The sequence below is a fragment of the Colobus angolensis genome, unplaced genomic scaffold (genome assembly GCF_000951035.1).
Source record: "Colobus angolensis palliatus isolate OR3802 unplaced genomic scaffold, Cang.pa_1.0 Scaffold258, whole genome shotgun sequence".
Lineage (NCBI taxonomy): Eukaryota > Metazoa > Chordata > Mammalia > Primates > Cercopithecidae > Colobus > Colobus angolensis.
Window position 1 is genome coordinate 722,922 of NW_012115799.1, and position 11,595 is coordinate 734,516.

Here is an 11,595-nt window from a genome sequence, read left to right on the forward strand (position 1 = left end):
TAGCTCAGGCGGCAGTGTGGAGAACAAATTGGAAGAGGATGCCTGAAGAAAATAGTTTAAGCGGTTATTGTAATTGTCCGCGAGTCAGGAAACAAGGGCCTGAATTAAGGGGGTGATCCTGAGGCTAGAAGAAAAGGAGATCAAGGTTGTAGTTATACAACCATAACTTGGTTGTATGATACGGTTATACCACCATAACTTTTGAGTTCCTGAACTACTTATTTAAGACAGTTGTTTGAGTATAGCTAACTGATAGTAAAATTTTTGCAGGTTTATTTTATAGAACATCAAAGTCAACTCAATACAACATTTAAAAAATATACAAAACTTTATGATTTTTAACTATCAGGATAAACCAGTTGCTTAGTAAAGAATGACCAAAAGCAAGATAATTCAAACTTATTTAATCCGTAGCTTTAAAGGTTTATCAATTTGTTCATTTCCTTCCTACAAGCTTATATGTAGAAGCCTCACCATTTACCACTGTCAAAGTCTTCACTGGCACTGAGTAGGCTGTTTAACTTATTTCTGGGAGTTATAAATCCAACTGTTTTCGTTTTCCATTACCCAAGTTCCTCTTGTAACCAGTGACATTCAGTGCGGACTTAATGGTTCACGCTGAACTAAAACTGCTTTTGCTTTTACTCAGATGAGTTTCAATTACTTAATACCCTCTAATTTCCTACCTTTCACATCTTTTCATTCCATATCCATCCTCTTCCAATCCATACCCCAACATGATTCTTAGCTTAAAAATGTAGCAATCACAGTTTTTCTGAACGTAATCACCTAATTCAGATGTTATGTCGAAATTCAGATGAGTGCATTTTAGAGACTCCAGATTACAGCAGGTTAACCAGAAGCAATTCTCATAACATAAGTGATACCTTAGGATTTTAATATGTGTTTTTAACTTGAATCACAGGTAATTCAATTGAGTTCTCTTGTGAGCTAGATGATCATATTTCAAAACAATTTTAAAATAGAATTTATATTTTGAGCAGTTTTATGTTCACAGCAAAATTGAGCAGAAAGTACAGAGATTTCCCTCATACCTCCTACCCCTCCACATGCAGGGTCTCCCTGTTATCAACATCCCCACGAGGGTGACACATTTGTTACAGTTGATGAACCTACGCTGACATGTCATTATCACCCAGAGTCCATAGTTCACAGTGGGGTTCACTTTTGCTGTTGTACTTTCTACAGGTTTAGACAAATTTATAATGACATGTATCCACCATGGTAGTGTCATACAGCATGGTCTCACTGCTCTAAAAAACCCCTGTGCTCTTCCTGTTCATTCTTCCCTCCCGCTTCCCCTTAACAACGATTCTCTACTCAATGTCTCCATAGTTTTGTCTTCTCCGGAATGTTAAAATAAAGTTATTTTCCATCACTCAGGTCTTACCTCAAATGTCTTCCCTTGAGAGAGATCTTTCCCCAAATAGCCCCTCATACCTTTACTCAGCTACTTTAACTTATATAAACCTTTTATGCATTTATGTATTTATTAAATTTTCCAAGGCAAGTTTCAGAGTAGGGGTGAAAGTTAATTTAAAAAGCTTTAAAACTGTGAGGAAAGGAAAGAAAGGAAGGAAAGTACACTTGGAAGAAGGCCAAGCAGCGACCTGAGAAAGCAAGTGTGCCCTTTTATTTATTTATTTTTAATAATACTTACCACCAGCCAAAATTACCTTGTTTATTTATTTATCACCTGCCTCCTCCCACCAAATTTCCATGAAGGGAGGAACCTTGACTTCTTTGTCCACAGCTGTATCTCCAGTGCTCAAACAATGCCTGTTAAATGGTAGGGGTTCACTGAGTATTTACTGAATGAATGAGTACCTATCTTTGCAAGGGTGTTATAAGTGAAGCACTTGACATTGGTAGTATTTGGTCTTATTAACTATTTAATTATTGTTTGCTCTTCAAATGTATCAAGTGGTCATTCCACTGCAGAAATTAACCGAATTACTCAGAAGTTAAAAAAAAAAAAACTTTGTAAATAAACCTTCTGCTCACTAACTTACTTGACATATGCCATCTGTTTCTTTTTGGAATCCTGACTGATATATACTTTTTGTTCACCAGACGAAAGATTGCTCATTATTTTTAACATTCAGAATTTTGCTTTCTCTAGTGTAAATTTTTAGGAGCTGTTCTCTCCACATCTAGGTAGGAATCACTACTCTTTCCTTTGTTGTTCCTGTGTTTCTTATATACATTCATCATGGCATCTTTAATACTTTATTTCATCTTGGAGTATCAATAATCTTTAGTAGACCATGTCCTTGAGGAGGGCTTGTGTCTTATTTGTCTTGATGTCTGTAATGCTAAGTGCAGTACTGATCTCTTAGTGACTAAGTGACTACTCAATCATTGCTGGTTGTGTGAATGACTCTGAAATGTATCAGGTACCAGATGCAGTCCAGGAGTTTGTATTTTTATCATGATTGTCAATACTTCAAATCTAGGTTCACAATGTGGACTTTAGGAATATTTGTGAATCAGCACTTCTTTTAAGAAGGTGATTGTCTTAGTCCATTTTGCCTGCTGTAGCAAGATACTGCAAGCTGGGTAATGTATAAATAAGAGAAATTTATTTCTCACAGTCTGGAGGCTTGGAAGTCCAGCATCAACGTGCCAGCAAGTTACGGCCCTGGTCTCTTGCTTCCCACATGGCACCTGGAACCCTGAGTCCTCTGGAGGGAAGGAGCATCATATTGTTATGTGGCAGAAGAAGAGAAATCTGCTACTGCAAGCCCTTTTTATAGTAGCATTAATCCATTCATGAAGGCCAAACACATGCTAAAAGGCCCCATTTCCCAATATCCCCTTCCTTGGGATTGAGTTTCTGACACTTGAATTTTAGGGAATACCTTCGAACTATAATAGTGAAAATTGGCATGACTCAATGCTCCAGTATAGCTAAAGAGGGCAAAGGAAGTGGGTTAGGCTAATTATGTGGTTCAAAACTGTGGGATTAACAAGCACTGGGATAATTCATAGCAATGAAAAAGGTAAGTAGGTAAACATCACTGCAGAGAGTTTGAGTAGATAACAATTTTTAAAATTTCCATGCCAAATCAATTTTAATAACCGTGTACATGTCTTTTTAGATGGTGAACAAAATGAATTTTAACAGTATTTTTGTGCCAAAATATTGGTCTTTCTGGTTCAAAGTTAGATTCTGGTGCTTTTCAGAAAGTGTAAGCGTTATCTTCTTCCTGAAACTGAAACATCGAAGAACAAACAATCATGATGGACTGTGTTTTATAAAGGGAATATGTTAAGAGTAATTACAAATTATGCTCTAATATCATATTAAGTACTATGAGATATTTTAGACAGAATTATGTCTTTGCCGTCCATATGCAAGCTAGCAACTATTTAAACATACTTCGGATATGTAATTAATAACTTAATGACCCTAGTGTTAGTAGAAATATGCATTGTTCTTCATTTCTTCTGTGGTGGTATTAGAAGACTAAATTAAAATTCACGCACATGGCCAAAGAATTAAAAAAAAGCAGTTCCATTACTGGTTTAAATGTCTCCTAAGACAAATTTACATACCATATACTTCAAATAATTCTACTTAGTCATACTAAGTCTTCAATGAGAGCCTTGTTACTGGCTTCAAATCTGCTAGGCCTGGTGTACATTAATCTGTATAATCTTATTCTTTCTTCAGGGAATGAATGCCATAGGACCAAAGTCTAACAAGATTGTGAGAACTTTCTTAATTACTCAGTGAAAGTTTTGGAGTTAATAGATCACAGAACTGTGAATGTCAGTCAGATCTGTGTCTTGGAGACCTCAAAAACAGCTGTTCTTAAGCATGTGAAAGTAGGAAGCCACTTATGTGGTATGTTTTAGGAGAGGAAAGGGGAAAGCCTGCCTGCTAACACGTATCTTCCCCAAGATATCTTCCATAAACTATTATCTAAAAATTTCTCATTAACATCACTTATTTTGAATTAAAATAATTTATCCAAATAGATTCTGTTTTTGTTTTTGTTTTGTTTTTGAGATGGAGTCTCACTCTGGCACCCCGGCTGGAGTGCAGTGGCGCGATCTTGGCTTATTGCAAGCTCCACCTCCCGGGTTCACGCCATTCTCCTGCCTCAGCCTCCCAAGTAGCTGGGACTACAGGTGCCCACCACCATGCCCGGCTAATTTTTTGTATTTTTAGTAGAGATGGGGTTTCACCGTGTCAGCGAGGGTGATCTCAATCTCCTGACCTCATGATCCACCCGCCTCAGTCTCCCAAAGTGCTGGGATTACAGACGTGAGCCATCGTGCCTGGCCAAATAGCCTCTGTTTTAAACATTTGGCCTCAAATAGTGAAATCCTATTAATCAGTAAACAGTGATGAACTAATAAACACAGATTAGTTTATAAGTGAGTGTGGTGCCTCATAGAATTCTGTCCCTCATCCTTCACTCTTTCCACTTCTATTTTTATGCTTGAGTATTATTTCCCATTTCTGTAAAATATTAGTATTTTCTAAATGTATCCTGTAAAACACCTATATCAGGATCACCTCTGGTGCTTGCTGAAATAAAAACTGCTGGGGCATCTGCCACACCTGCTATACCAGAGACTCTAAAGGTATTATTGTGGAAGATGCATTGAAATGCTTTTTTGCTTTCTAAGGAATCATTGACCTATGCGTTGATGGCTCTTAGTGTATATCTTGGGGTCCTAACCATGACTATCCTCTGAAGAAGGTCTGAGGCAAGGGTCATGGAGAATTCAGTTATGTGGGGGAATCAACAAGAGATGGAGTAAAAGGATTAGACAATTGGTGAATGTTTCGGGATGCTCACCTTAGATGCTGTGTGGTTTCATGACTTTTTTTTTTTTTTTCATGACAGCCCACCATTGAAATGACTTTTAATAGTAACATTCAAGTCCTCTCTGGGGTAACAGTCCACAGCAGGGCTGGTGGTAGGGGCAGAGGATAAGTATTATTCCACATTCACAAGATGAGTCATCACTCGATGTAGAATCTTTGTAGTGTATGTGTATAGCAGTTATACTGAAAAACATGTTAGAAAAAGAATGCTCTATTCAAAACAATACACTTCTAATGGGAGTCCTTGTGGCTGTCAAGCTAAAGAGATGTTTTGGGCAGTTTTCTCCTTGCAATCCTAATACAAACGGTGTAGGAGACGTTCGTCTGTTGTCACAGGTGAAGATGAGCCTCATTAGGCACAGGCCCTCAAGTGCTAACCACATTCTCTGTAGACAGGTCTAAGACATTAGCTAGTGGCCCTTTCGCCAAATGGAACTGAACAACTTTCATCAATAAGAACTCTTGAAAACACGGAGTGTTGCTGTCTCAGGTCACTAGTGTTTAAAAAAAAAAAAAAGGAAATGAAATTCTTATCCTCCACCCTCAACTTTAAGAATATTGTTTAATTATATCTTTTAGAGATTATTTCCTTCTTATTATCTGTCAAATTTCTGGGAGTGGGAATGTTCTTTTCAGTTATTTTCTCGCATGGAATTTATCTTTTTAAAAAAAGTTTTAGTAACAACTGGATGAGGTCAGAATATGTGAAAGTAGCAGAGTGATGCGTCAAAGTCACTACAAGTTTGGGATTTTGAGAAGTACAACTGAAATTCTAAAGATTTTGGTATGGTCTGAATGAAAATTAGATTAATAGGTGACTTGTGTTTGCTAAAAATTGGCACTTTAGTGAAGAGTGCTTTTGTTGTGCCCTGTGTTGACAAAGCAGCTAGAGATTTGTCAAATCTCTACCTCACTGTTGAAAGCCACTGCCTAAGTGAATGTCTATGACGGGTTCACTTTGCAAGACAATAAGTAGCTGATTTAGTAAAGCCAAATTCCCAGTATGTAAGTAATTTTTTTAATCAGTTACTTGACTAAAGTACACATTCTTTACTAAATTGATTTGACTATAGACAGAATTTGAATATCAAAACCATCCCCTATCTCATTGGTGAAGACATTATTTGCCCTTGGTATCTTAATGAAACCCTATAGAAATGTCCTTTTTCCTCAACTGGTATGTTAAAGGTTGAGGCTAAGATTCCAAATTCCAGACTGAAGTGAAGATGTTTTTTTCCCCTCTCCCAAACTTATATGTGCCTCAAGAGGTATGATTTTAATGAAAGTGCCTTTTCAGCCTTAGCTATTACATCCAGCCCGACACCAGAATACTCGTTATTGGCAAGTTCAAACATTTTAAATCATGAAAGATTTACATGAATGATGTAAGGTTTGAAATGTTTTATGGCATGTTCATTCACACTAAATCAGCCGTTGCCTTTTTAGACTTTTCTTTCAAGACACTTATGCAAATCCAAAATGACAGGAATAGATTTAAAATGATTTTCAGCAACTGAAGATTAGCAAAAAAATGACAGACTTAGAAAGTACTTCACTTTTTCTGAGGATGAAAACTTCCAGACATTGTGGGTTGGAGCAGACTGGAATGAGAATAGATAAACAGATTAAAACTATTAATTTCACCTTTGTTATTAAAGCACTAAGTTCCTTACTCTCAGGATGCCTCCTCATTCTGTCCATGGGCATTTGGAAGGAATAGCATCTTTGGCATACGTACTGCTCTACTCAAAGGTTTTATCTTCTGTGTTCTCCACATTGTGCTGTATTGAACTAGCATAGTAGTTTTGCATATTAAGCAAAAACTTTGTGGCAAAGGACTGAATTGTTATTTGATGAATTTGACACAGCTCCCACAGAAGTTGACTTTTATGAGTCAACTTTTATTATTATGCATTTTCTTGCAGTTTAATAAATAGGTAATTAATTGCATATCAATAAGCATAACTTGTTTATTGGTGCCCCTTCATAGTTTTCAGCCATTTTATTTCTATTTTCCCATATTAACTACTTCTATCAACAGAATCCAGGGGTGTAAAGGGTACAAGTGTTGGTGTTATTCATTAGATTACTTGAAAATTTAGTGGAGAATATAGAAAAGGAAATAAGTAATCATAGTAAAACTCTGTAAGTACTATGGAGAAGAATCACAGTTATGGTGATTATGGCAGATTATATTTTCCAAAGCTGGCTGCATCAATATCTTGTATCCTACATGCTATTCTGAAATTAGACCTTGACTTCTATCAAGAGGTGGAGTCTAATTCTGCTTCCCTTGATTCTGGTCTGGCCACAGCGATTTGCCTGTATCTGCAAACATGAGACAGAAATGATGCTGTGGGATTGCTGAGGCTAGGTCAGAAGTGTGCCAGCTTCTGCCTTGGACCCCTTGAATCCTTGCTTTCTGCATACTGTGCCTTGGAGTGTTTCCTCTTTGAACGCAAAAGCCTATACTTCCCTTTTACTTAGGGAAATGAGGTCCCTGCTCAAGACCCTGTGCCTCTGGGTGTTATTACACTTTGGAGTGCCTTCCTTGGAATTTTCTAAGACACCCTCTGGTGACTGGCTGGGGCTGGCAATGTTGTCTGGACAGAATACCAGCTATGGTCTGAATGTGAGCCCCTAAAATTCATGTGTGGAAATTTTAAACCCCAGGGATGATTTTAAGAGGTGGGGCCTTTGGGAGATCTGCCTTCCTATACCTAGTCATTCACAGAGATTTCTACGTAATGAATGTTTGTATCTCCCCAAACTTTTATGTTAAAATCTAACCTCCAGTGTGATGGTATTTGGAAGTGGGGCCTTTGGAAGGTGATTAGGTCGTGAGGGCTCTGCCCTCATGAATAGAATTAGGGCCCTTATAAAGGAGGCCTGCAAGAGCTTGTGTGATCTTTCTGCCATGTGAGGACGCACAAACAGGCATCTGTTTTATGAGTCAGAACACTCATCAGATACAAAATCTGCTAGTGACTTGGTCCTGTCATCCTCCAGAACTGTGAGATGGACCTCCATCCCTGTTTATCTAATTCTCTACCCAACTCATGAGATTGACCAGATACTTAAGGAGTCATGCCTAATGGAAATTAGGAGCTCTGCTAATAATTTCCAGGAGAGCTGCTTGATGTGCAATATCCTCTTGCTGGCCAATGCTGTACTTCTTTTATGGGAACTATGTGAGATTGGGCTTCCAAAATGGTGCTTACATGCTGATTTGGGGTGACTTGATCTCATATTGGACATGAGAGGAGTCTAGGGTTTAGGGCTAGTGACAGTCCATCACTGATTCCTGGGATTGAGTTACCATCCATGTTGCAAATGCAGTGCACACTCCAGTCTACAGCCTTGTGAGTCTTACACTGGGCTGAATAAGTGATGGGCATTTCTTGTGCCAATGGAACTGCTTTTGTCTACAGCAATAAATAAAATATTATGAGAGAGCTACCCACTACATGTGTTTGCCTAGACAGACAGACACACACACACATACATAGAAAAGGAAAGAAAATAAAAAAGAAAAATCCAAATCATTATCAAGTGATAAAGCAATCAGCAAATCAAGACTCAGAGGTCTCTATATGGTTGAATGATGAGTAAAGTACAGGTAACTAGATCAGACAGCTGGAAGGAGAAGACCTCGGAACTTAGAAGAATGTTTGCATTTATTATCTCGGTATTAAGGGATGCCAGACTTCAGAGTGTGGACATAGACATAGATGGTTGAAGTGAAATGAAGTGGAAATCACTGGTGTTTCTAAGGAAGTGCAGGGACTCACAGAGGTGGCTTTGAATGTAAGTAACATTTAAAATAGAAACCCAAATTAATTATATATAACTAGATACTTATGTATCTCCTAAAACCCAGAAAAAGGATGTTTCTCCTGCATCTGTCTTAAAACACATTTAAGGGAGATGCAACTAATTAGCCAGAATCCTGAAATTCAATATGGAAAAAAGCTCTAAGGGATTTTATTTGTGGGTCAATAAATACAAATATGTCAGCTATGCTTTAATTTATGATTTCAATAATATTTCTGTGTTTAGAAATAAAAATAAACTTGAGAATTATGCTTCATTCCCAATGTGATTTTTATAGTTTGTATCCTGAATATATATTTTTTGCAACAAAGCTCATTTCTGCTAACCTAACTTCTACCTTGAGGTCAATGTAACATTTTAATTCGTAAGTAAATCATTCTTTGTCTTTAGAAACTTTTGATAACTTAAAAACGTTTTGTTTTAAATTATTTTTGCATTGAACAGTATGTATATTGTTATAATACTATTTTTATTAAGAAAAATGAAATCACATCCAAGTATAATTTCATTTGGTAGCTAATAATAAATAATTAAGCACAATCTGGGAATGAATAAAAATTTCAGTTCTTTGACCAACCTCCAATTCTTCATTTTCTTTTTCAGTAATGTGGTGGTAACACCATCTATATATATTATAGAATTGAGAGAAACAACAATAAAAATAACATAATTTGGTTCTTTCATCTAGAGAGTACTCAGATATATACCTTATTACATCTAGGGAGGCATAGTTCCTGTCTTTTATGACCTAATGGCTGATAATTCTGTGACTAACAGCTTAAAGATGGGAATAATTGAAAGTGATCTCTATATGTTAGAGAAATGATCTACTGAAACCAAGATACATTATGGTTGGAAAATTCTTAGGAACAATAACTACAAAATAAGTAAAGACTTTCAAAGCGCAAGTATACCATAAAAATACTTAGGAATTGCAATAAGGTACAAACTATAAATGAGTCAGCAACACAGGGTTGTATCCAGGAAAGCAAAAGGGATACGATTAATTATGAAGAGCATGCTAATCCTCTGGCCTTACCAGTGAACACATTCTTGCTGATTATTCAAAAGTCTTGTTTTTATTTCTGCATTTTAAATAGGATTGAAAAAAATAGGTTAGAGGAGGACTTAAATTTGTGAAGAGATTTAAATTTAGGGTGACCATACGTTTCAGTTTACACTTATTATTCTGGCATAACTATGTGTGAATGATAAATTATATGATCCCCTTGGATGACAAAAATCTTTATGAAGAAGATATTCAGCAGTTTTTTCTCTATCTCCCAAGTCATTTAACATAAAGAAGTAAAGAAGCTGAGAAAAGGATAAAATGCTCTTTCTCTAGCTCTAATCTGACCTAGACTAGACTCTTGTGTGGTACTTCTTTAGGGAGAATCCTCAATGGCTTCATATATAACCTTAGGATAAGGTTAAAAATGTGTAGCATGGATTACCAGGCCCTTCATGAACCTGCCTCTTCCTGCTGACCTCCCTAGGCTTATCTCTTTATACTTCTTCCCTCAATCTATACTCCTTGCACATTTTTCAAACTATCACCCTCTTGTCTGGAGACTTGGGCCAACCAATATGTCCTACTGGAATAATCTCTCATTCTATACCTCCCAGCCTGCACTTCCGTATATTAACTACTAGCTGCCCTAGTGGCCTCAGTTCAAGTATGACTTCTTCCAGAAAGTAGTCTTAGACCACCGACACCTAGGTTAGGTGTTTTGCATCCTAGGTCCTTCTATAGCACTTTCTGCTTACCATAATCATGGCATTTGTCCTGACAGGTTTTGATTCCCTGGTTACTTTGCTGTATTCCTAGTTATAGACTGAACATTCCTCAAGGATAGGTATATACTCAATGTGTAGCTGAGTGCTTTGTGCATAAGAAACAATTAATGAGTGCACGTTGAAATGATCTGTTGAATTAAAGACTCCCCAGTGTCAAGATTTTCTTGTGTTTACACAAATAGTTGGTCAGGTCAGTAAAAAGAAGTAAAAAATTGAGCTATAATCTGAAACTCTGGGTTGATTAATCACAGGTTCTAGTACTTTTCAAGTCTGTCTGTATTTTTGCAGTCTGAACTTTAACTGCTCCAGGCAATGTTTGTGAGACCTGTCCTTAAAGCTCTGGGAATGGGCACACCACAACTCTTTGGTAATGTTACTACATCGTTATAAGCATATTTAATATTAGGAAATTCACAAGAATTATCTTTTTAAAAAATACTAGATCTTAATTGATTCTTCATGTATTTTAGATAGTTTTTTCCCTCAAGAAAGGCAGATGATTTTCAATGTAACAGTGCAACTGTTATTAAGAAAGGCCAATTTTTGCACGGCAAATGGATATATCCAACATTGTATTATTCTATGAGGAAGTAACTCTAAAAAGCATCACTATGTTTCTTCTTAGGAATAATTTAAAAGAAAGTTTGACTTTAAAATTTTGAGGTATTAATATCTTTCCTTCATATATATATATCATTTGTTCTCTTACAAACTGTGTTAATATTTTCTAACTCATTTGGATAAAGAGAGCTAATTCAGTTATTGATGACTGCTTTCACACATATATTTATGTATTCTCACTACAGGTATTTTCTTTAATTATAAATAATTGTCAATCATAGAGTCTTACTATGTGCTGTAAGATGCTGACTTAAGTGTGCTTCATGAATTAAGTCAAATAATTCTTAGAATAAAGAGGTGAGCATATTGTCATACTCATTTTATGAGTAAGCAGATTGAATTCCAGGGAGATTATATAATTTGCAACAAATTCACATTCGATCTGGAATTTGAACATAGGTAGACTGGCTTCAAAGTCTCAACACTTAACTACTCTGTCATTAATTTTATGGGACTAAATAAAAATATTTCTATTAATA